The sequence below is a fragment of the Coenobita brevimanus genome, unplaced genomic scaffold (genome assembly GCF_032717465.1).
Source record: "Coenobita brevimanus isolate Jiangsu-jjx unplaced genomic scaffold, ASM3271746v2 jjx.HiC_scaffold_2662, whole genome shotgun sequence".
NCBI lineage: Eukaryota > Metazoa > Arthropoda > Malacostraca > Decapoda > Coenobitidae > Coenobita > Coenobita brevimanus.
Window position 1 is genome coordinate 469,665 of NW_027643612.1, and position 24,126 is coordinate 493,790.

The 24,126-nt window shown below is 41.7% G+C and overlaps 1 long non-coding RNA gene across 1 annotated transcript in view; it reads left to right on the forward strand.

The window, feature by feature from the left end:
• Nucleotides 1-955: 955 nt before the first annotated feature.
• Nucleotides 956-24,126, forward strand: part of LOC145389965 (uncharacterized) — a 39,011-nt gene continuing 15,840 nt past the window's right edge. The window contains exons 1-2 of the long non-coding RNA XR_013895550.1: nucleotides 956-1,004; nucleotides 8,132-8,180. This is a non-coding gene — a long non-coding RNA (uncharacterized LOC145389965). The remainder of the gene's footprint in view (nucleotides 1,005-8,131; nucleotides 8,181-24,126) is intronic.

The window sequence follows — 24,126 nt, forward strand, 5'->3', positions numbered from 1 at the left end:
ACCAATAGGACGTGTGTAATAGACACCCATGTAACAGAGACGAGAGTACACCCTTGCCTGAAAGATGGGGATCTGTTAACACACCAGTGATTTTACCAATTGGGAGAGTGTAATAGACAGTAAACATGTTTACTTGAGAGGAGGCGGAAAGCTTTAGAAACATTCCAGTGATATATTAACATCCATATTAAAGAAAGCACTGAGATATCTATTAACGCTTGCCATAAAAGACTGAACCTGAGTCTGTTATCTCGCAGCCACATACGATAAGACATAAAACAAGGCATATCCAATGACTTTCAGTACAGCAACGTCTCTTCAAGCTTAGTCTTACTTCAGACGATTTTATTCAACTTGGACAACGTATCTGCTAATGAAACTTGGGCTGGATATCTGGTAAACAAGGCTGTATCTACTGCAGTTTTTCTAATTCCAGTATTTTCCACGACGCTCTTATACAATCGTCCACAGAGCGAAATAAACTGAAAACATTTGCTGTATTCATGAAGAAGCAATCGTATCTATAAAAGGAACTGTTCTTAAGCAGTTCACCTTTAGTCACACGAGACATACAAGCATATAAAGCTGCAGTAACACAAAGCACAAACAAAATATATAAAACAGACGAAAAACGCAGCAACAGTTACAGAAAACATATGGAGCACGAAGCACGCGCGCGCGCACACACACACACACACACACACACACACACACACACACACACATGTATACATAAAATATTCACACATTCACTCACACGTGGACCAGGCAAGCATATATAAAAAAAAAAATGTTAGTGTACACCATGCATGAGATAACGTGTACGTGCAGAGATATTCGCAAATTGGAATGACAATTTTTTATGCCTTATTCTGAGAGAAATCCGCATTTATAATATTAGTCTTATGTAGCCATATAATGTGCAGTTATAGTAATCATTCCATTTTCCTTGCAGGGACAGTGTGTACCGTCCTCCTTTGTTTTCACCCATCGCAGGATCTTTGGTGAGTATAATGAATATTGAGAAAACTACTCCATTACATAGCAGAGTACCTAGTAAGTAAGTAATTGATTTATAATAAGTTAATTCTGATAAATATGATGAGTATGCCATTAGTTTGTCCATACATACTTAGATATTTGGGTTTATATATCAACATAGGAACTAGATGAGAGTTGTGTTGTCCTGGTTAAAACCCATAAAGTACATGTATAAGATATCGTTACAGTACGTCTTAATTCTGATCAGTGTGACAGATATGCCATTAATTCAGACATTATGTTAAGCATTTGGAAGCTTCCGGTGTTGCTGTTTGCTGATGATACAGTATTGTTGAGTGAAGATGAATGAGAGTTGCAAGGTTTGGTGAATGAATTTGGGACAGTGTATAGGAGGAGGAATCTGAAAGTTAATGTATACAAAAGTAAAGTTATGGTATTCGAGAGGAATGAAGTCACAGATTGTGCAGTGAGGTTAGTTGGTGAGGGTATGGAGAATGTGAGTGCATTCAAGTACTTGGGTAGTGTGATGAGTAAGGATGGAACTTTGGGGGATGAAGTGCGTGAAAGGGTACAGCAGGGAAGGAAGGTTGTTTGTGCACTGAAAGCAATGATGAGAAATAGGGAGGTGAGTATGGAAGTTAAGAAGTCACTGCATGATAGTATTGTGATCCTTACCCTGACGTATGAAGGCGAGGCGTGGACCTTGCAAGAGGGGAACAAGTCAAGAGTGAGAGCAGTGGAAATGAGTTACTTGAGAGGAGCATGTGGAGTGACATGGAGGGACAGGTTGACGAATGAAGAAGTGAAGGAGACGTTGTGGGGTGGATGTGAATGTGATTGAGAAGATTAGGAGAAATGCACTGAGGTGGTTTGGACATGTGAAGAGTATGGAGAAAGAAAGACTAAGAGGGTGTATGTAGGTGAGGTGGAGGGAGGGAGAGGGAGGGGTAGACCGAGGATGAGGTGGAGGGATGGAGTTGAGAGGTATATGGGGGAGGTGGAGGGGTGAGTTGGGAGGTGGATAGTCAAATGGTGGGTGACAGAGCGACTTGGAGGCGTTTTCTCTGTGGCCACCCTTTGCGGGATTAGGGCGTCGGGCTATAGATAGATAGATAGATGTTAAGCATATGGGTTTACATACCAACATAGGAACTAGACGAGGCCCATGTTCACGATATAACCATCTCAGTGTAAGATGTCGTTACAGTAGGTCTTGATTTCACTGTGTCGATAACTATTCATATGGAAGAATACGATTCTGGTCGGACTTAATTCGTTCTATTATGGCACTTCCCATAATTTCACCGTGTGGGTACAGTATCTTTTATAAGTTACATTAGGTTTCTTTTGTGTGGATAATAATGACGTAAAAAAAAATAAGAGGAATGGGGAGACTGTATTAGAACACACACACACACACACACACGCACACACACACACACGCACACACACACACTCTGACTTTAGTAAGTGGTTTGTGAGAACTGGTATGTATGTATATGCACTTGAATGTCCACACGTACTTGCTGCTTCTAGCGGTCTGTCTGTCTATCTATCTGTCTGTCTATCTATCTATCTATCTATTTATCCATCATGCTATCTATTATGATTTGTAATTATAATATGGAGTCCTGACATATACACGCTACGTCTCCAATCCTGGCTGAAAGAATTAGAGGGTGTCAGTGTGGGTAGCACACCCGTCTACATGTGTATTCTATTCACACGTACACACACACATGCTACTCTACATATTCTGTTCACACACATGGTACTCTGTATGTGTATTCTGTTAACACATACAAACACATACGCACACACACACTACCCTATGTCTGTCCTGGCCTGAGTGTAAGTGTAGTCTATTCATAAACCCACACACATAAACAACTACTCTGTCTGTCCTGGCCTTTGTGTGTATGCATGTGGATATCAGTCAAGTACACACACACACACACACACACACACACACACACACACACACACACTACTGTCCAGGCATTTGTGTGTGCATGTGGGCATTACTCAAGTACACACAGCTTCAAGCGCACACGCACACGAACACACACACACACAGAGATAGATAGATAGATAGAATTTTATTGACCACAGCTACAAATGATCATACACATTATTTTAAAGATTTTTTCAATAAAAGTACATATATAATAATACAATGAAATACTAAAAACAAATTACAACACCCTAAAGGGAATTCATAGATAACACAGCGGCACGACAGTGAAAAGCACTGACTACACCTGCCTTTGTAACTCCAAGTAAATATAATGATACAAACTCTCACATCAGAAACAACGCCCACCCTGGATTTCATATCAGCTTCAAATGCTCAAAGTATATAAAACACGTACTCCTTAACTTAAAGTAATATGAACAGTGACCTTTATGTACCCAGGAATAACATATGCTTTATCTATTTACTTCCTTCCTTTAAACATCTATGTTTTATACTTTATAAGTATCCAAGATCTTGAAAATTATAGTACATCTTTGAACATCATCATATCTATTAGAAAATATATCTGTGATAGTTGAAAAATTATAAACGTCTCTCAAGTGTTGCGTCATAGCACATTCTTGTACCACATGAATCTCATTTTGTATCTCACCACACTCACATACCCTCTCCTCTACTGGCAGCCTTCCACGTCCCCTTCTGTTCCATCGGCCCACCTCTATTGCTAGAGAATGTGCTGACACTCGGAACCGCGTAAAAGCAACGCGATAGTGTTCACTTACATAGTTATTCTCTCTGTATACTGAATGGACATTTAATTCTAGGTTTATTTCCATATATGTTTTACGTTTGGAAGACTCTGAGTTGGAAATTATGGCCTTCAGGTCCCGAAATCCTTCAGCTATATCATCCCTTTCATTATGTAATAAATTGTTAATGTATGTATGGGTCTGGAATTGATTGTTCATAACAGTATTAATGGCTAAAACTAATGGGTCATCATCCATTCCTTGCCTCTCATTTCACATCTTACGAAAAAACTGTCTTTGCTTGCATTTAACTAAGGACTGTAACTGAGGATAACCAGATTCTACATAACACAAGTCATTACACGTAGTTAACCTAACATTAAGACCAATTATACAACCTCACAACCGGTCTCAGGTCCGCACCCAGCCAAGACTCACATCCATATAAAATAGCCGACACCAAACAAGCATCAAACACACGCTTCTTAACACAAAAAGGAATGTCATTATTTTTCCTTAAAAATGAAATGAATTTGATGACATGAGTCATTTTGGCGTCTGCGTGAGCCCTGACCGATGACGAAACTGAGCCGTCAGCCGTAAATGGTGAACCAAGATACATATACTGAGTACACTGTTCTACCACCAGACCCTCTACCCGCAAATCTTCCTTATCCTCAGGCGTACCATGTATTACAAAAAATTTTGTTTTTTCTCCGTTCACTTTCATATCATACTCATCGCAATATTGCATCATCAATGACAACTTATTAATCATCCCACTGCGCGGAGTGGAGAGCAGCACAGTATCATCCATCTGCATTAAAATATGTAGCCACCTCAAGAATCCGTCATCACCACAATGATCTTTTATCAGTTTAATCAAATCGTTCACGTATAATATAAAAAACAAACAAGATGTAGGGGATCCCTGACGAACTCCCAGTGTGGCAGCAAACATGGCAGTACCAATAATGCTCTCTGTAACATTATATACAGCACCAATAGCACCCAACATAACCATACCACATCCAAGACGCTTTAAAATTCTTATTAGAATATGTCTTTGTACCCGGTCATAAGCCTTACTAAAATCAACGAGTGTTACAAATAACTTTTTCTTTTTCTTTCTAGCTAAATCTGTTAGGAGGCGTAATGTCACTATGTGCTCCACACAGCCACGACCCCTTTGCGCTCCTGCTTGTTCACGATACGGCTTAAACCACATCTCCAAACGGGAGCACAACACCATATCATAGAGTTTGGAGATGCTATCTATTATACTTATGCCTCTATAATTCTTAACATCCTTTCTATTCCCTTTCTTAAAAATAGTAATCAACTTGGCCCTAGTCCCAAAGTGCAGGATATTGTGCGTTAGAGAATATCACATTAAACATATTAACAATAAGCATTATCCACTGGGCAGGCAACAGCTTAAAAATCCCTGGTGCAATGCCATCTGGCCCACAAGCTTTTTCTGCTTTGAGCTTACTAATTTGTGCATTAACCTCTGCAGGGGAGATGGGGTTATCTAACACAGGTATAGTTACATTGCTATGTCGGCATTCATCAAGATTATCTATATCAATATTCATTAACTCTTCATAGTAGCCACGAAATTCTTCATCAGAGGGTCTATTGTTAGCCTGTAATTCATCATTTAAGTCTCCCTTCCAACTGATTGTCTGCCACACCCGTCTATCATCCCTGTCCTGCATCATCCTCTCCCAGCGGGATAAGCTACTATCACCACCACCACCACCACCGAGAACGCCCACAGCGCTTCGGCTAGCTCTTGCACATTCGTACAAAGCATCAGCAATATTATGAGCAAGATTATCTATATTATGTTCATCCTCGCAATTGGGAACATCAAGAAATTGTACATTATTTCGAAACATATCCAAATCTATTGTTGAAAACTTAATTGGACTGCGAGCCACCGAACTACTCTCCCTGACATTTAACAGCGATGCATGACCTCCAAGGTGACATGCACGGCGGTATAGGGAGTCTACACTAGTAACTGGGATATTTACCTCAATGCTAACGGGAGCATGATCCGATGGCAAACATTCCATATTATGCACACACAAGGATTTTAATATCATCAACCAATCCACACGATACCACACACATCCAACTCTGACACCCAACTACCTCCTTTACGAAAAGTCAGATCACCTTTAAAATGATTAGTCGTCGTCTTTAGGTTATTTAGTACCAACATCTTGTTGTCTATGCAAATCGTAGATAGTACATAAGCATTGTCATTAGGGGCATTTATAGTGTCGTGTATAACTGGGTAGCAATACATATAGGCATCAGGAATATCACTACGGGAAGGTAACTCCCGAACATATTTACCAAATCTGGAATTAAGATCGCCCATAATTACACACCTACAATCACCATCAATAATCTTTTCTTGGATTGAGGCAAATGAATTGTAAGAAAAATACTCAGAATCATGTGGTGGAATATAACAAAACCCAAATATTACATTAGGAATACATTTAAATTTCATCCATACTTGATCCTGTATTCCGTAATCAACGCTCTCTTCATAACCTGCTAAATAATTTTTTACCAACACAACTGTACCTCCCCGATGAGTTGAAACATTATTCACACACCTGAACGTCACAAATCCTGGCAAATGCACAGACAGTTGTGTTTTTGTCTCATTTAGGCTGACAACATCAAACTTTAATAACAATCTTTGCACCTCAGTCTTCTCCAGCTTGGTTCGCACAGCATTTATGTTCCAAGTTAATATGTTGATGGTTTGGGTGAGTTGTTGCTGTGGTCTTACTAAAAACACATGATGTTAAATTTGTCTATCACTTCTCCATCTCTGTATAACTGACGTTCCTTAAAGTTGATATATATGTTACAGCCTACAGGTCGACACTTACTCATCCGCTCTAACACGGTCATTCGCATCTTAGCCCCAAGGGGGAGAAGGAACAATTCCTCACCGCACCACACCGCACGAGGGACAATTGCGCCGTGCAATCAGTGACATCCACAGCAAGGCCCTACAACAGAGCTGGTTTACACCTGCCACATCATAATAGACCCATCCCTTTACCCGCATCTGCCTGATCAGCTGATCAGACAAATGTAGGAGAATATCCCCCCAAGGCTGCGTCATCATTTATTCATTCACAATTTCTCTCCATTCATTTCTATCACGCACAGCCACTCTTCCTTGCTCTACAAACATCCCTCTCACATCCAATGCTCTCTTCATATATATATATATATATATATATATATATATATATATATATATATACGTAAATCGATCGACAGAAAAACACAGACAGACAGATAGGTAGGAATAGATAAGCAGACGGATAAATAATAATCATGTCAGCTCTGTGCCAAACCGCCTGCAAGAAGTGATTGGAAAATGGAAATAAAGGAGGTTGGATTCGATACTGACAGAGAGAGAGAGAGAGAGAGAGAGAGAGACATGAGGGAAGGTGTTAAGAGAAAGTAACAGGGACAGAAGAAAGGAGGAGATCAGATACTGAGACAGATAGACAGACAGACCGAGTAGATGAGGAAGGGAGAGAAGAAGGGAGAAAAGCAAATGTTGAGAGGCAGTGTGTGTGCACGCCGCTTAAAAGCTGGCACATTTGTCTACCCGCGAATTGCAGTTATCTTTAAATGTGTTAAAATGCTTTATTTATTTTATAATAATTATATCAGTAAACGTATACTTTGCATTGACGTTATTATTCACCTTACAGAACCTTTGAGAGAGAGAGAGAGAGAGAGACGGGGGGGTGGGGATGACGGGATGCATGGAGGGAGGGAGGGCGGGCGGGTGAGGTTAGGAGTGGTCACTTGTCCCCTGAGGCAAGGAAGGGGATGGGGGCTACGGTTCATATGGACGAAGATTTAATGGAAAAATCGAATAGGAAAGAGAATTTCTCAGCCCAGCCCTTGAGTGTCCAGATTTCTCTGTCCATGACTTTACTGCTCTTAAGCAGTTCACCTTTAGTCTCACGAAACACGAAACATACAAGCACATAAAGCTGCAGTAACACAAAGCACAAACATAATATATAAAACAGATTTAAATCGGAACACCAGATACAGAAAATACATGGAACACGAAGCGCACACACACACACACACACACACACACACACACATGTATACATAAAATATTCACACATTCACTCACACGTGCACCAGGCAAGCATATATAAAAAAAAAAATGTTAGTGTACACCATGCATGAGATAACATGTACGTGCAGAGATATTCGCAAATTGGAATGACAATTTTTTATGCCTTATTCTGAGAGAAATCCACATTTATAATATTAGTTTTATATAGCCATATAATGTGCAGTTATAGTAATCATTCCATTTTCCTTGCAGGGACAGTGTGTACCGTCCTCCTCTGTTTTCACCCATCTCAGGATCTTTGGTGAGTACAATGAATATTGAGAAAACTACTCCATTATATAGCACAGTACCTAGTAAGTAAGTAATTGATTTATAATAAGTTAATTCTGATAAATATGATAAGTATGCAATTAGTTCGTCCATACATACTTAGATATTTGGGTTTATATATCAACATAGGAACTAGATGAGAGTCGTGTTGTCCTGGTTATAACCCATAAAGTACATATATAAGATATCGTTACAGTACGTCTTAATTCTGATCAGTGTGACCGATATGCCATTAATTCAGACATTATGTTAAGCATTTGGAAGCTTCCGGTGTTGCTGTTTGCTGATGATACAGTATTGTTGAGTGAAGATGAATGAGAGTTGCAAGGTTTGGTGAATGAATTTGGGACAGTGTATAGGAGGAGGAATCTGAAAGTTAATGTAAACAAAAGTAAAGTTATGGTATTCGAGAGGAATGAAGTCACAGAGTGTGCAGTGAGGTTAGTTGGTGAGGGTATGGAGAATGTGAGTGCATTCAAGTACTTGGGTAGTGTGATGAGTAAGGATGGAACTTTGGGGATGAAGTGCGTGAAAGGGTACAGCAGGGAAGGAAGGTTGTTTTTACACTGAAAGCAATGATGAGAAATAGGAGGTGAGTATGGAAGTTAAGAAGTCACTGCATGATAGTATTGTGATCCTTACCCTGACGTATGAAAGCGAGGCGTGGACCTTGCAAGAGGGGAACAAGTCAAGAGTGAGAGCAGTGGAAATGAGTTACTTGAGAGGAGCATGTGGAGTGACGTGGAGGGACAGGTTGACGAATGAAGAAGTGAAGGAACGTTGTGGGGTGGATGTGAATGTGATTGAGAAGATTAGGAGAAATGCACTGAGGTGGTTTGGACATGTGAAGAGTATGGAGAAAGAAAGACTAAGAGGGTGTATGTAGGTGAGGTGGAGGGAGGGAGAGGGAGGGGTAGACCGAGGATGAGGTGGAGGGATGGAGTTGAGAGGTATATGAGGGAGGGGGGGGTGAGTTGGGAGGTGGATAGTCAAATGGTGGGTGACAGAGCGACTTGGAGGCGTTTTCTCTGTGGCCACCCTTTGCGGGATTAGGGCGTCGGGCTATAGATAGATGTTAAGCATATGGGTTTACATACCAACATAGGAACTAGACGAGGCCCATGTTCACGATATAACCATCTCAGTGTAAGATGTCGTTACAGTAGGTCTTGATTTCACTGTGTCGATAACTATTCATATGGAAGAATACGATTCTGGTCGGGCTTATTTCGTTCTATTATGGCACTTCCCACAATTTCACTGTGTGGGTACATTATCTTTTATAAGTTACAGTAGGTTTCTTTTGTGTGGATAATAATGACGTAAAAAAAAATAAGAGGAATGGGGAGACTGTATTAGAACACACACACACGCACACACACACACACTGACTTTAGTAAGTGGTTTGTGAGAACTGGTATGTATGTATATGCACTTGAATGTCCACACGTACTTGCTGCTTCTAGCGGTCTGTCTGTCTATCTATCTATCTATCTATCTATCTATTTATCCATCATGCTATCTATTATGATTTGTAATTATAATATGGAGTCCTGACATATACACGCTACGTCTCCAATCCTGGCTGAAAGAATTAGAGGGTGTCAGTGTGGGTAGCACACACGTCTACATGTGTATTCTATTCACACGTACACACACACATGCTACTCTACATATTCTGTTCACACACATGGTACTCTGTATGTGTATTCGGTTAACACATACAAACACATACGCACACACACACTACCCTATGTCTGTCCTGGCCTGAGTGTAAGTGTAGTCTATTCATAAACCCACACACATAAACAGCTACTCTGTGTGTCCTGGCCTTTGTGTGTATGCATGTGGATATCAGTCAAGTACACACGTTTGCACACACACACACACACACACACACACACACACACACACACACACACACACACACACACACACACACACACACACACACTACTGTCCTGGCCTTTGTGTGTGCATGTGGGCATTACTCAAGTACACACAGCTTCAAGCATACACACACACACACACACACACACACACACACACACACACACACACACACACACACACACACACACACACACACACACACACAACCACGTCCACCTCGTGCGATACTTGACTTTGGAAGGACCGACCAACAAAAGACCGCAGTGCATAAACCACTTTGACAATGCAGTAAATTTAGGCGTTTCGACAGGGACCAAGACTTTTACGAGAGAGTGAAATAGGGAGAGAAAGACTGAAGCCAAAACGTAGGTCACAGGATCAGATGGGAGGAGGGGGTTGTGTTTATAACGCTCTCTGAGTCTTATTTTAAGCCAGTCTTGCCTAACTTATCCATATTTGCTCGAACTGAACGTGGCCTAACCTCGAGTGACCTAATTCAACCTAAAATAACCCAAACTAATCTAACAACCTCACCTAACCCAGTCTTATTGTATTTAACCTCTCTATCTCACGTAACCTCCCCATACCTAAACTAACTAATCCTGACGCAGCCTAACTGCATCTAACCCTGCCTAATCCTACCCAGTCTCACTTAACCATACCATACCCGACCTAACGAAACCCACTTAAGCCTCAAATGACCAAATCCAACCGAAACCTAACCCAGGCTAACCCAACCCAATAGAACCCAACCCAAAATATATCAAAACCGAGCTATTCTAAAGCAATCTAACCTAATCCGTCTATATCTAGTCGATCTGAACCCAACCCAACCAAAAATTATCTAATCAGGCCAAACCCTGCCCAAAGTGACCTAACCTAACTTTCGGTCGCCCATAAAATCGCTATATTAGAAATTATGGTCTCTGAATGTCTACGGGTGTAACAGTCCAAGTTTCGCCGGTTCTGTGTACAAGTAGAAGATGGTGTGTGTGTGTGTGTGTCTGTGTCTGTGTCTGTTTACGGTGTGTGAGTTGTGTTCTGTAAAGAAAAATTTATACTCTGTCAGTTTGTCTGTCTGTCTGTCTCTCTCTCTCTCTATGTATCTTTACTCCAGTTCAGTTTAGAAATGCATTCTCTCTCTCTCTCTCTCTCTCTCTCTCTCTCTCTCTCTCTCTCTCTCTCTCTCTATGTATCTTTACTCCAGTTCAGTTTAGAAGTGCATATGTAAGTCTGTGTCTGACCTTTTACCATATATGTCTGTCTGATTCGCAACGGCTACAATATATCATCTTGCCTGGTCATTATTTACAGCCTCGTATCTGCATCATAAACCGTGAAATATTTAATTGGCGAACCGTGGCAGGAGTACGAGAGAAAAAGAGGAGGGATAAGAGATAAAGAGCAGAGAGTAAAAACAAAAAGAACAGAGTATGAGATAAAGAGAGTAAAAGATTGAAACAAAACGCAGAAAGGCATGCATGGGGCCAGAAAAAGTAAAAACAAGAAGAACGATAAAAAGAACACAGGATAACAGTAATATACGGCTTGGATAGGTAGCTCTGAGGTCTGATTAGGACTATGAGGAGTGGAAGTATAAGCAGACGAGGCTACGTGCTTCAGAGGCTGATGAAGGCTATGAGAAGACCATGCATGATTTGAGAGAGAGTTGTAATCGTATAATCAGAGAGGAGTACGACTCCCAATATCGTGTGTGTAATCATCAGTAAAAAGCCTTGCACGAGGGAGGTCGGAATCTAAAAACATGCTCTTGACACCTCACTAACAAGAGGAGAGTAATAGATAATAAGCACCGTTGCACGAGAGACAGGTGGGAGGCTTTGAAAAACATACCATGAATAGATTACCAATAGGAGGTGTGTAAGAGACACCCATATAACAGACACGAGAGTACACCCTTTCCTGAGAGATGGGGATCTGTAAACACACGAGTGATGTTACCAATTGGAAGAGTGTAATAGACAGTAAACATGTTCACTTGAGAGGAGGCGGAACGCTTTAGAAACATTCCAGTGATATATTAACCTCCATATTAAAGAAAGCACTGAGATATCTATTAACGCTTGCCATAAAAGACTGAACCTGAGTCTGTTATCTCGCAGCCACATACGAACAGACATAAAACAAGGCATATCCAACGACTTTCAGTACAGCAACGTCTCTTCAAGCTTATTCTTACTTCAGACGATTTTATTCAACTTGGGCAACGTATCTGCTAATGAAACTTGGGCGGGATATCTGGTAAAGAAGGCTGTATCTACTGCAGTTTTTCTAATTCCAGTATTTTCCACGACGCTCTTATACAATCGTCCACAGAGCGAAATAAACTGAAAACATTTGCTGTATTCCGGAAGAAGCAATCGTATCTATAAAAGGAACTGTTCTTAAGTAGTTCACCTTTAGTCACACGAAACACGGGACATACAAGCATATAAAGCTGCAGTAACACAAAGTACAAACAAAATATATAAAACAGACGAAAAACGGAGCAACAGTTACAGAAAACACATGGAGCACGAAGCAAACACAAGCGCTCTCACACACACACACACACACACACACACACACACACACACACACACACACACACACACACACACACACACACACACACACACACACACACACAAAACTACGTCCACCTCGTGTGATACTTGACTTTGGAAGGACCGACCAACAAAAAACCACAATGCATAACCCACTAAAGCCCTCACTCCCGTACAACAATTACGCCAAGAGAGCTTAATGCAAATTGCCTCCCTCACCTCCCCCACCTCCCCCAACTCATCAGCCTACTATACAGACGGCTCTGTGAATAACAATAAAGCAGGTGCTGCAGTCGTATGCCGAGAACACTCATTTGGCGTGCGTGTATGAGATGGAGCCTCTACACTCCAGACTGAATTAATTGCAATTCTTACCGCCATGGATGATGCCCTAGGCATCAACCCAACATCCCATACAATCATCCATACAGACTCCGCCAGCGCAATACAAACGCTAAGAAAACAGGATCCGTCTGATAACACTCATTTAATTACTGACATAATTGCCACCGCGCAAGAAATACGAGATGCTGGCGGAACTATCACAATTAATTGGATACCCAGCCATGTAGATATCAAAGGGAATGAATTGGCAGACCAACTAGCCAAAGAAGCCACGGAATATTCACACGTTCAGGTTGACATAACACCAAGCCTCACTCAGATCAAAAGAACAATTAAAATGCAGGCAGCAACAATCAACCGCTCAGAACACGAGCATCAATTCCAGGCGGGCTCCCCTTCTGCAATATGGTATGCTGCCGCTACAAAATATGAGCCAATAAATGCTATTAACAAATTCAAAAGCAGAACAATTAAAAATATACGACGCCTCCGCCTGGGATATAAGTGTAAAGCTCATATACTCACAAATGAGGCACAACCCAGCACGTGTGAAAACTGCAACACTGATACCCCATTCCCGTTTCTCCACTATATTCTCAGCTGCCGAAACACCAATAAATTTAACAGACCTGTCAATCTCCCCAACCCAGATACACCCCGCATAAATACGGCAGCCAGCCCCGAGGAGACACTTAAACAAGCAGCTGCTGCAGTGATTGCTAATACACCCATAACAACCGTAGCAAACATCACTGCACACTTCCCCCCACCCTTTTAAAATCACTCAGTCAGGCAGCCACAACTGTCTCCGTCACCATGCCCCCTTCCATACGGTTCAGGTACCGTTAATCCCCGCTAATCCCCGCGCCTAACGGTCACCTGGTCACCTGTTCCATTATACCCTCCCACTCTAAAATCACTCGTGTGTTTGTGCCTGCATGCGCGGATGTTTTTATACATCAACGTGTGCAGGCATATGATGCACCTGTGAGCTATATTATTTAATATTAAAAAAAAAAAAAAGACCATACAAAACCACCACGGTGGTTTCTTCCCCCTCAAATACAGCCCACACAACCAACTAAGAAATCCAGTCAAAAATCCAGTGACTGGGCTAATGTAAGGCCCGGCCCTCCCTATAGGGGAGGAAATCGTCAACGAACGAACGCATAAACCACTTTGACAATGCAGTAAATTTAGGCGTTTCGACGGGGACCAAGACTTTTATGAGAGAGTGAAATAGGGAGAGAAAGACTGAAGCCAAGACGTAGGTCACAGAATCAGATGGGAGTAGAGGGTTGTGTTTATATGGTTTTCTGAGCCCTATTTGTGTATGCGTGATCGACTCCTTATATTTTAAACTTCACTCATCTTCCTCGTCGTCGTCGTCGTCGTGTCTCTCCTCCTGCTCCTCCTCCTCCTCCTCATCATCATCATCATCATCATCATCATCATCCGAACCTCCTTTCCCACCCAAGGGCAGGGTGAGGTGTAGCAATGTCCAGACAGCACAGAATTGCCCAAGGAATTCTGTTGAAGGCATACATGTTTTTATGCTCTCGAGGTTTTTTTTTTTTTTTTTTTTTTTTTCCACAGTGTTGTAGTTCTCGTTGGCTGTTTTGTGTTTGGTTTTTGTGCTCTCTCTCTCTCTCTCTCTCTCTCTCTTTGGGGTGTTTATGCTCCTCTCCTGAACAGCTGTCTTCCTGAACTAAATCAAACAGAAAGGTAACGAATTCTCTCCCATCCATGAAACTCAAACCAAACAGTATATTCCCATACATTTCAGCGTGTATGATAGTTCTGAGTAGCCAAAATATATGTTTATGCTAAAAAAAAGTTAAAATATAATATATTTCTTGAAATGTGGGGTGCATAGTTATTTCACAGCTCTGTCTTCTGTTCAATTGTTAAAATTTAAACAGAAAGTGTTGTATTTCACAGCTCTTCGCCTTACTTCAGAATGCAAAATATAGTGGGAGTGTAAATATTCTTTGTTTACCTCGCTATCACTGTTCAGGTTTCACTGCCTGACGTCTGTGTTGGTACTAGGACACTATCAAGCATTGTCTTGCCTTCCATGTATGCAATTCCTGCTTTCAAATCACTATTTTCCACTGCTTCTCATTAATAATCTTTTGTCTTCCTGTCTTCCACATTTGCATTTCCTACTTCAGTTCACCATCTTACACTTGGTCATTAAGTAACTTATTTTTTCCTTCTTCTTTCTTGCTCCCATCCTACGCACTCTTTCAGCCTCTTCCATTTTGGACTGAAAGAATCGTTCCATTTCGTCCACTTCCAAACCCCGCATCCTCTCACGTTTACCTCATTCAGTTGCATGCACTCACCTCTGCATCATGTTCTCTGTCTCTGCCTCCTGCTCTCTGTCTCAGTCTCTCTCTCGGTCTTCTACCCTTCTCCTTACCTGATTTCCTCTCCTCAGTTTTCCCTGTCCTTGCAACTGATCCAATCTCTCTCTCTCTCTCTAAATCTTCCTCTGGCTGTGCCTCTGTCTCTCTGTTAGTCTCTGCTTCCGTCTGTCTCTTTCTTTGTCTGTCTCGGCAGTTGCACTTAAGGTGAAGAGTTTTGAGATGTCATAAGTTGAATAATATCTCGTGGTAGTTGCAATAATTAAATCTAGTAGACATCGTACTGAAGGGGTTCATTATAGTGTGGATACCGACAAGCAATTGTATTCATTTAGGAAGCAACCTTTCCTAATTGAAAGGGTGAGCTTTAGTCTTCATATCCCCCTCATTACTGTTAGGTCATCGGATTGAAGGTTAGATGTCATAAGGTTTTCGGCCATATTATATGCGACTCTTGAGATTTTCTAACATCTTTTTTCATAGCGAATTATTTTGTGTATTACACCTTGGTGTCATTCTGAAGGTTACTGATGGAAATTATGTTTATATCAAAACAATAAACGTAACATACTAAAGAATCTTTAAGGTTTAATACACATAAATCCCCCCCCCCCCAAAAAAAAAAAAAAAAAAAGAGAGAGAGAGAGAGAGAGAGAAAGCTCCATGCCGCTTGCCACTGCGTCGGGAGTGTTTGTAAAGATATTATTGACTGACTTTAGTAAGTGGTTTGTGAGAACTGGTATGTATGTATATGCACTTGAATGTCCACACGTACTTGCTGCTTCTATCTATCTGTCTATCTATCCATCCATCATGCTATCTATTATGATTTGTAATTATAATATGGAGTCCTAACATATACACGGTACGACTCCAATCCTGGCTGAAAGAATTGGAGGGTGTTAGTGTGGGTAGCACACACGTCTACATGTGTATTCTGTTCACACGTACACACACACATGCTACTCTACATATTCTGTTCACACACATGGTACTCTGTATGTGTATTCTGTTAACACATGCACACACACACTACCCTATGTCTGTCCTGGCCTGAGTGTAAGTGTAGTCTATTCATAAACCCACACACATAAATAACTACTCTGTGTGTCCTGGCCTTTGTGTGTATGCCTGTGGATATCAGTCAAGTACACACGTTTGCACACACACACACACACACACACACACACACACACACACACACACACACACACACACACACAGACTTATCCTTCCCCGCGCACACACAATCTGGCTGCAGCAGTTCAGTTTTTCTTCCTTTACTTTCAGCAACACTGATGTGGTTTGGTCATAGGAAGGTAATGGGGAGTAAGAGATTGGCGTGGAAAGAGAGGTGGACCAAGAGCAAGGTGCAAGGATAGAAGTGAGGGAGTACATAAGAAATATATATGAAAGTGGGATAACAGAGAGAAAGGGGACGGAGGCAAAGAACAAACTGAAGTGACAGTGTTCGATAATGAACGTTCATGACTGCATTTAATACTTTCTGAGATTTGCTCCAGAAACAAAATCTCTGCGCCCGCCCAACCGTCCCAACTCCACGGACGGACACCAGTGATAACATTACCCTCCACTGACTTTGGTGGAATAGATGTTCTGCTGTGGGATAGATAGTTGGGAGGAGAGACAGATTATAAATAATGAGGTGGTGGACAGACAAAAAGTCCGTGAGGGAAGGTGCATATGAGCGATGAAGTATAAAGAACAAAAAATAGGTAGGCCAATAACAACGTGGATGGAAAGAAAAGCCAAGGAGTACATGAAGGAGAGAGCATGTGAGTGAAGAAAGATGAATGAAAAGTTGGCAAAGAACTGGGTGAACAAACAATGTAAGATAGTACAGCACAAAGAGAAGTATGTATGAGAGTGTAATGGTTGGAAGAAGAGAGGAAGGCCAAGACGATCGTGGATAGAACATGTAGGGAATACACAAGGGAAGATGTAGAGTGGAGTAGTTGCGAGGAGAAGAAAGGTTAATCTAGATCAAGGATGATGAAAACATATGGGTAGTATAGGACGGAGAGGTGGACGAGTGGTTGATGAATAGGGACAGAGATGGAGCTTTTTGGTTCCGATCACATTTCACTGGATGAGGTGTCAGACAAAAACCTCTATATATTCACAGTTCCTTGAACAACAGAAGGAAACGCTAAATAATTCGTCAAGCTGAAAGGTAGACTGTTATTTCCAGCACAGTATCAAATCTGTTATATTCTGATCAGCCTCTAAGAATATTAACCACATCGCTGCCGTGGATGCATCTGGGTATTTTAGTCAGGCTAATACAAGGTTATTCAGCTCTGAGAAGTCTGTCAGTATATTCGTTGGTAACTTTCGATTATCCTTAAGCTGGTATAGACACAACTATTGTATTCAAATTAACATCAGGTGATTATTTTTACCTGAGACAAGTCATAACATTCAAAGGATAGATCGCCGCAACTTACACAGATTTCGTAATTATAAATTCCATCAGACTACTCACAGTTTTTTAGGTATTTCTTTCTATTTGCAGACGATTTTATCCAACTGAGAATACCGTTGGACTTTTTTTTTTTTTTTTCTGGGGGAGGTGTTAATGAAGGTTATACGAGTATCAAACCCCTCTTGAAAACTCTCTCCCAAACTGAACCATATCGTTTGGAGTTAGTAAAAATAAATTAACTGGATACAAATATAATAGATGCTGGAGCTTCAAGACCCATTGATTATGCCTTTGGCGTCATGTGGTAAGAGAGAGTGGCTTTGAATGGTGTGGTGTGGCCTCGCTCATGTCGCCGGGAATGAAGTACCTCGCATCCCAAAACGTTAATGAGACAGACAGACACAACCTTTCCTTGAGATGCTATCGCGTCCTTTTTAAGCACTCCGGCCTGAAAGGATTTTACCTCTCCTGTGAGATGACATTTTTTCTTTGATTTCACTCTTACTGTCTCCATATGATTGCTTTGAAGAGACTTTCAGCTTTGAAGAGACTTTTAGATATGAAAGGGTTTCACACACACACACACACACACACACACACACACACACACACACACACACGAGACCGTACTCTAAATGGCACTCCAGCTTTGTAGCACACGTTTCTTGGTGATCTGTTTGGCCCGCTACACTATGACATTATCTTCTTTGTTATTTGTGTTGCTTTAATATCAACACAATTGCATTAGTAGTATATATTAATGCAGTTGAGGTGTGATGTGCAGAGTAAATCACTAGATATGCTACAACATCACTAAAACAACTTATAATACGACGGCAGTGGTCTGCAGCATTTAGAGAGGTAGTTGGACAGACATACAGGCAACTCCCAGGAGAAAGAGAGAGAGAGAGAGAGGGAGGGGAAAAAACGAGGCAGGATATTCTAGGTTAGTTAGAATTGCCAGAACGTGACACACATGTTCAGTGACAGAAAATAGTTGGACGGTGAAACCAGTAGCGAAACGAAAGAAGTAAAAAGTTGGAGCTCGTTCTTCGTAATACATTTATCGCCCCGAATTTCTCACATGGTTCTATACCCTATGTCCTCTCTCCACCAGATGCATATATTCATAGGTTCTCCCCTCACTCACATGTACAGGCTACCCCGTGGAGAGTGTGCCAAAAATCAGGAAGTTATGCTTGGACTAATTTTGAGTCATAAATGATATAAGAGCGTGAGTCTAGTGCTTAACCTGTACAGAGAGCTATCATTACCCCGATGAGGTTGAAACAACAGAGTATGGACCTAATTTATTTCAACGTTTCGCCAAGACGAGCTTCAGGATTGGCATATAATTTTTACATTCAACGACTTCAGCAAGCCTCATAGCTCCAAGATACTGACGTGATGCTCTTGAACAACCAGAACTAACTACCCTATTTTAGCTCTTCCGCTAGTTAAATGGTGGGCTGAAGGTTTGGCAAGTGAATAAAATCCTCTATTCTGATTAAAATTATTCTATCAGCAATATGGGCAGACTCGACACATTACGTTTAGTTATATTACTCTCATGTAGCACAAACTTTGCCTTATTCCAGTGTTCCATGTTCGGTATCAAATCCATGTTGTACAGTAGCATTGTTGAGATTAAAAACTCTCATCATATTTATTTTCCTTTAACCTTTTATCAACCCCCTAAAAGTCTCTCCCACATGTACGGTACCTTTTCGCAATCTTTGCACGGAATTTTATACACACCTGCTTTGTTTGTTCTTATTACGTATTTGTTAGTTTTCTGACTAACTTGCCCACAGTCGTATTTCCTGCTCTGACTACCTGTATTCCTGCCATATTCATACAGGGAGAAACAGTGTCCGCTACACAGGGTGTGAGTACTATTATTCTTTTCTCAGGTTTTTCTTTTTTGTATTTACTCATGTGTATTTTAGTGACACTCTTTCTAGTTCTGTGGATAAAATATGGAGGATACTTTAGATCACTAAGAGCTTTAAAAATATAAACATGTTCATCCAGTGAGGATCTGTCCCTTCTCCCCGTTGGGTCTAAGATACGAATAATTGAGTGTGTTTGGATGAGTAAATTGGGAGTGTGTCGTCCTGTCTCGGCTACCTCCCTTTGTGTGGGGGAAGCAGCCTAGGTATATAGATAGCTAGATTAGTTAAGTTTAAATGTAGATATTGTATTTGTGTGTGTGGTATGTATGTTGATTTGTGAAGTTTGAGGAAGGTATTTGTATTCAGGGGTGTGTGAACCCTGAACGTGACCAAGGCTGGGTGGGGGACTATTTTAAACGTAAAGTGTGGGGGTGAACCCGTTGGTGTCCCGCGCCACAGTGGACACCTGCTGGCTCCCACACACCCTCACACCTCCACACCACAGCATCCCACCACACCACAGCAAACCACACCACACCAAACCACACCACACCAAACCACACCACACCACATCGTACTGCATCACACATCACACCACTACACCAGACTGTCACACAACATCACAGTACACTGCCTCACACCACACGGCATCACGCCACTAGCATAAGCTTGCCTCAGCGCAGTACCACATCACTAAACTCACCTCAGCGCCTCACCACACCACACAGCATCCTACCACAATACACCGCTCATACCACCCGCATGACACCACACTCATCACACCACACTCATCACACCACACCACACCACACGCCATTGTACCACAGTGCACCACACCACATCACGCAACATCACATCAAACTAACCCACACCACTCCTCACCACACCACACTTCACCACGCCTGACAATACCTCACACCTCACGACACCACAATACAACACACTGACCTACACCACGCTCCGTTACAGCACACCACACCACACTACACTACAACACGCCACTGTGCACTACATCACACCAGGCTGACTACACCATAAAACACTGCTCAGCACCATACAATAACGCACCAAGCCACACCACACCAAGCCATATCACATCATACTCTACAAACCACACTGAACTGCACCGCGTCACACCACACCACTCCACACTGCGCCACACCACGCTGAACCATACCACACTGTACAACACCACATTACACCAAACACCAAACCACACCAAATCAAACCACGTCACACCTCAAAACACCACACCGCAACGCACCACACTGCACCAAACCGCATGTCATTGTACCACACCACAACACAGAACAACACACCACAACACAACACAACACATTGCACCAAACAGCATCACACATCACCGTTCACCCCGCCCACATCACACCATACTTCTCATCTTGGTCACACCACACTACACTGCGCAGCACCATACCATACCACACCCATACCACACACCATACTACACCACACCACACATACCACTCATCACGTATAAGACTGTATCTACTGCAATCTTTGTAATTCTAGTACTTTCCAAGAAGGTCTTATACAATCGTCCAGAGAGCGAAATAAACTAAAAACATTTGCTGTATTCAGGAAGAAATAATCGTTACTATAAAAGGTACTTTTCTTAAGCAGTTCACCTTTAGTCTCACGAAACACGAGACATACAAGCATATAAATCTGCAGTAACACAAAGCACAAACAAAATATATAAAACAGACTTAAATCGGAACACCAGATACAGAAAATACATGGAATACGAAGCAAGTAAGCGCACGCACACACATACACACACACACACACGCTCGCACACACACACACACACACACACACACACACACACACACACACACACACACACACACACACACACGCACGCACACACACACACACACACACACACACACACACACACACACACACACACACACACACACACACACACACACACACACACACACGCACATACACGCACACACACACACACACACACACACACACACACACACACACACACACACACACACACACACACACACACTCACGCACACACTCACGCACACACTCACGCACACAGACACACACACTCACGCACACACTCACGCACACATACACACACACTCACATACACACACACTCACATACACACACACACTCACACACACACACACACTCACACACACACACACACACACACACACACACACACACACAACCACGTCCACCTCGTGTGATACTTTACTTTGGATGGACCGACCAACAAAAGACCGCAATGCATAAACCACTTTGACGATGTAGTAAATTTAGGCGTTTCGACAGGGACCAAGACTTTTACGAGAGAGTGAAATAGGGAGAGAAAGACTGAAGCCAAGACGTAGGTCACAGAATCAGATGGGAGTAGAGGGTTGTGTTTATATGTTTTCTGAGCCCTATTTGTGTATGCGTGATCGACTCCTTATATTTTAAACTTCACTCATCTTCCTCGTCGTCGTCGTCGTCGTGTCTCTCCTCCTGCTCCTCCTCCTCCTTCTCATCATCATCATCATCATCATCATCATCCGAACCTCCTTTCCCACCCAAGGGCAGGGTGAGGTGTAGCAATGTCCAGACAGCACAGAATTGCCCAAGGTATTCTGTTGAAGGCTTACATGTTTTATGCTCTCGAGTTCCTTTTTATTTTTTTTTTTTTTTCCACGGTGTTGTAGTTCTCGTTGGCTGTTTTGTGTTTGGTTTTTGTGCTCTCTCTCTCTCTCTCTCTCTCTCTCTCTCTCTCCTCTTTGGGGTGTTTATCCTCCTCTCCTGAACAGCTGTCTTCCTGAACTAAATGAAACAGAAAGGTAACGAATTCTCTCCCATCCATGAAACTCAAACCAAACAATATTTCCCCATACATTTCAGCGTGTATGATAGTTCTGAGTAGCCAAAATATATATTTATGCCAAAAAAAAAAGTTAAAATATAATATATTTCTTGAAATGTGAGGTGCATAGTTATTTCACAGCTCTGTCTTCTGTTCAGTTGTTAAAATTTAAACAGAAAGTGTTGTATTTCACAGCTCTTCGCCTTACTTCAGAATGCAAAATATAGTGGTACTGTAAATATTCTTTGTTTACCTCGCTATCACTGTTCAGATTTCACTGCCTGACGTCTGTGTTGGTACCAGGACACTATCAAGCATTGTCTTGCCTTCCATGTATGCATTTCCTGCTTTCAAATCACTATTTTCCACTGCTTCTCATTAATAATCTTTTGTCTTCCTGTCTTCCACATTTGCATTTCCTACTTCAATTCACCATCTTACACTTGGTCATTAAGTAATTTATTTTCTCCTTCCAATTTCTTGCTCCCATCCTATGCACTCTTTCAGCCTCTTCCATTTTGGACTGAAAGAATCGTTCCATTTCGTCCACTTCCAAACCCCGCATCCTCTCACGTTTACCTCATTCAGTTGCATGCACTCACCTCTGCATCATGTTCTCTGTCTCTGCCTCCTGCTCTCTGTCTCAGTCTCTCTCTCTGTCCTTCTACCCTTCTCCTTACCTGATTTCCTCTCCTCAGTTTTCCCTGTCCTTGCAACTGATCCAATCTTTCTCTCTCTAAATCTTCCTCTGCCTGTGCCTCTGTCTCTCTGTTAGTCTCTGCTTCCGTCTGTCTCTTTCTTTGTCTGTCTCGGCAGTTCCACTTAAGGTGAAGAGTTTTGAGATGTCATAAGTTGAATAAAATCTCGTGGTAGTTGCAATAATTAAATCTAGTAGACATCGTATTGAAGGGGTTCATTATAGTGTGCATACCGACAAGCAATTTTATTCATTTAGGAAGCAACCTTTCCTGATTGAAAGGGTGAGCTTTAGTCTTCATATCCCCCTCATTACTGTTAGGTCATCGGATTGAAGGTTAGATGTCATAAGCTTTTGGGCCATATTATATGTGACTTGAGATTTCCTAACACCTTTTCCATAGCGAATTATTTTGTACATTACACCTTGGTGTCATTCTGAAGGTTACTGATGGAAATTATATCTATATCAGGAAACCATTTACTATGCTGGGTTGTAACCATATAACCAGATTTTGGCGCCTGGTGGGTTAGTGGGTAATTGTGATGTTCCAATTGGATTGAGCGGGTGAAGGTTTATATCCATGGGGTGGTTGGGGTTGATTGCTTATGTAATGCCACTCAGGAATGAGTGAGGCTGGTCACTCTCATCTTAAATGTCGGGACCAGTTGCCTAGCCCTGGGCTCCTATGCTCCACATGGGGCAATGTAGGATTGGATGATGGGTAGATGGATGAATTATTATTAAAAACATCTTGCATTTGGTATTGCCAAATTATTTAACTCACGTTGTCTCCAGATGATAATGTTCTTGCTGCCAACAAGCTACTTTTGTTAATC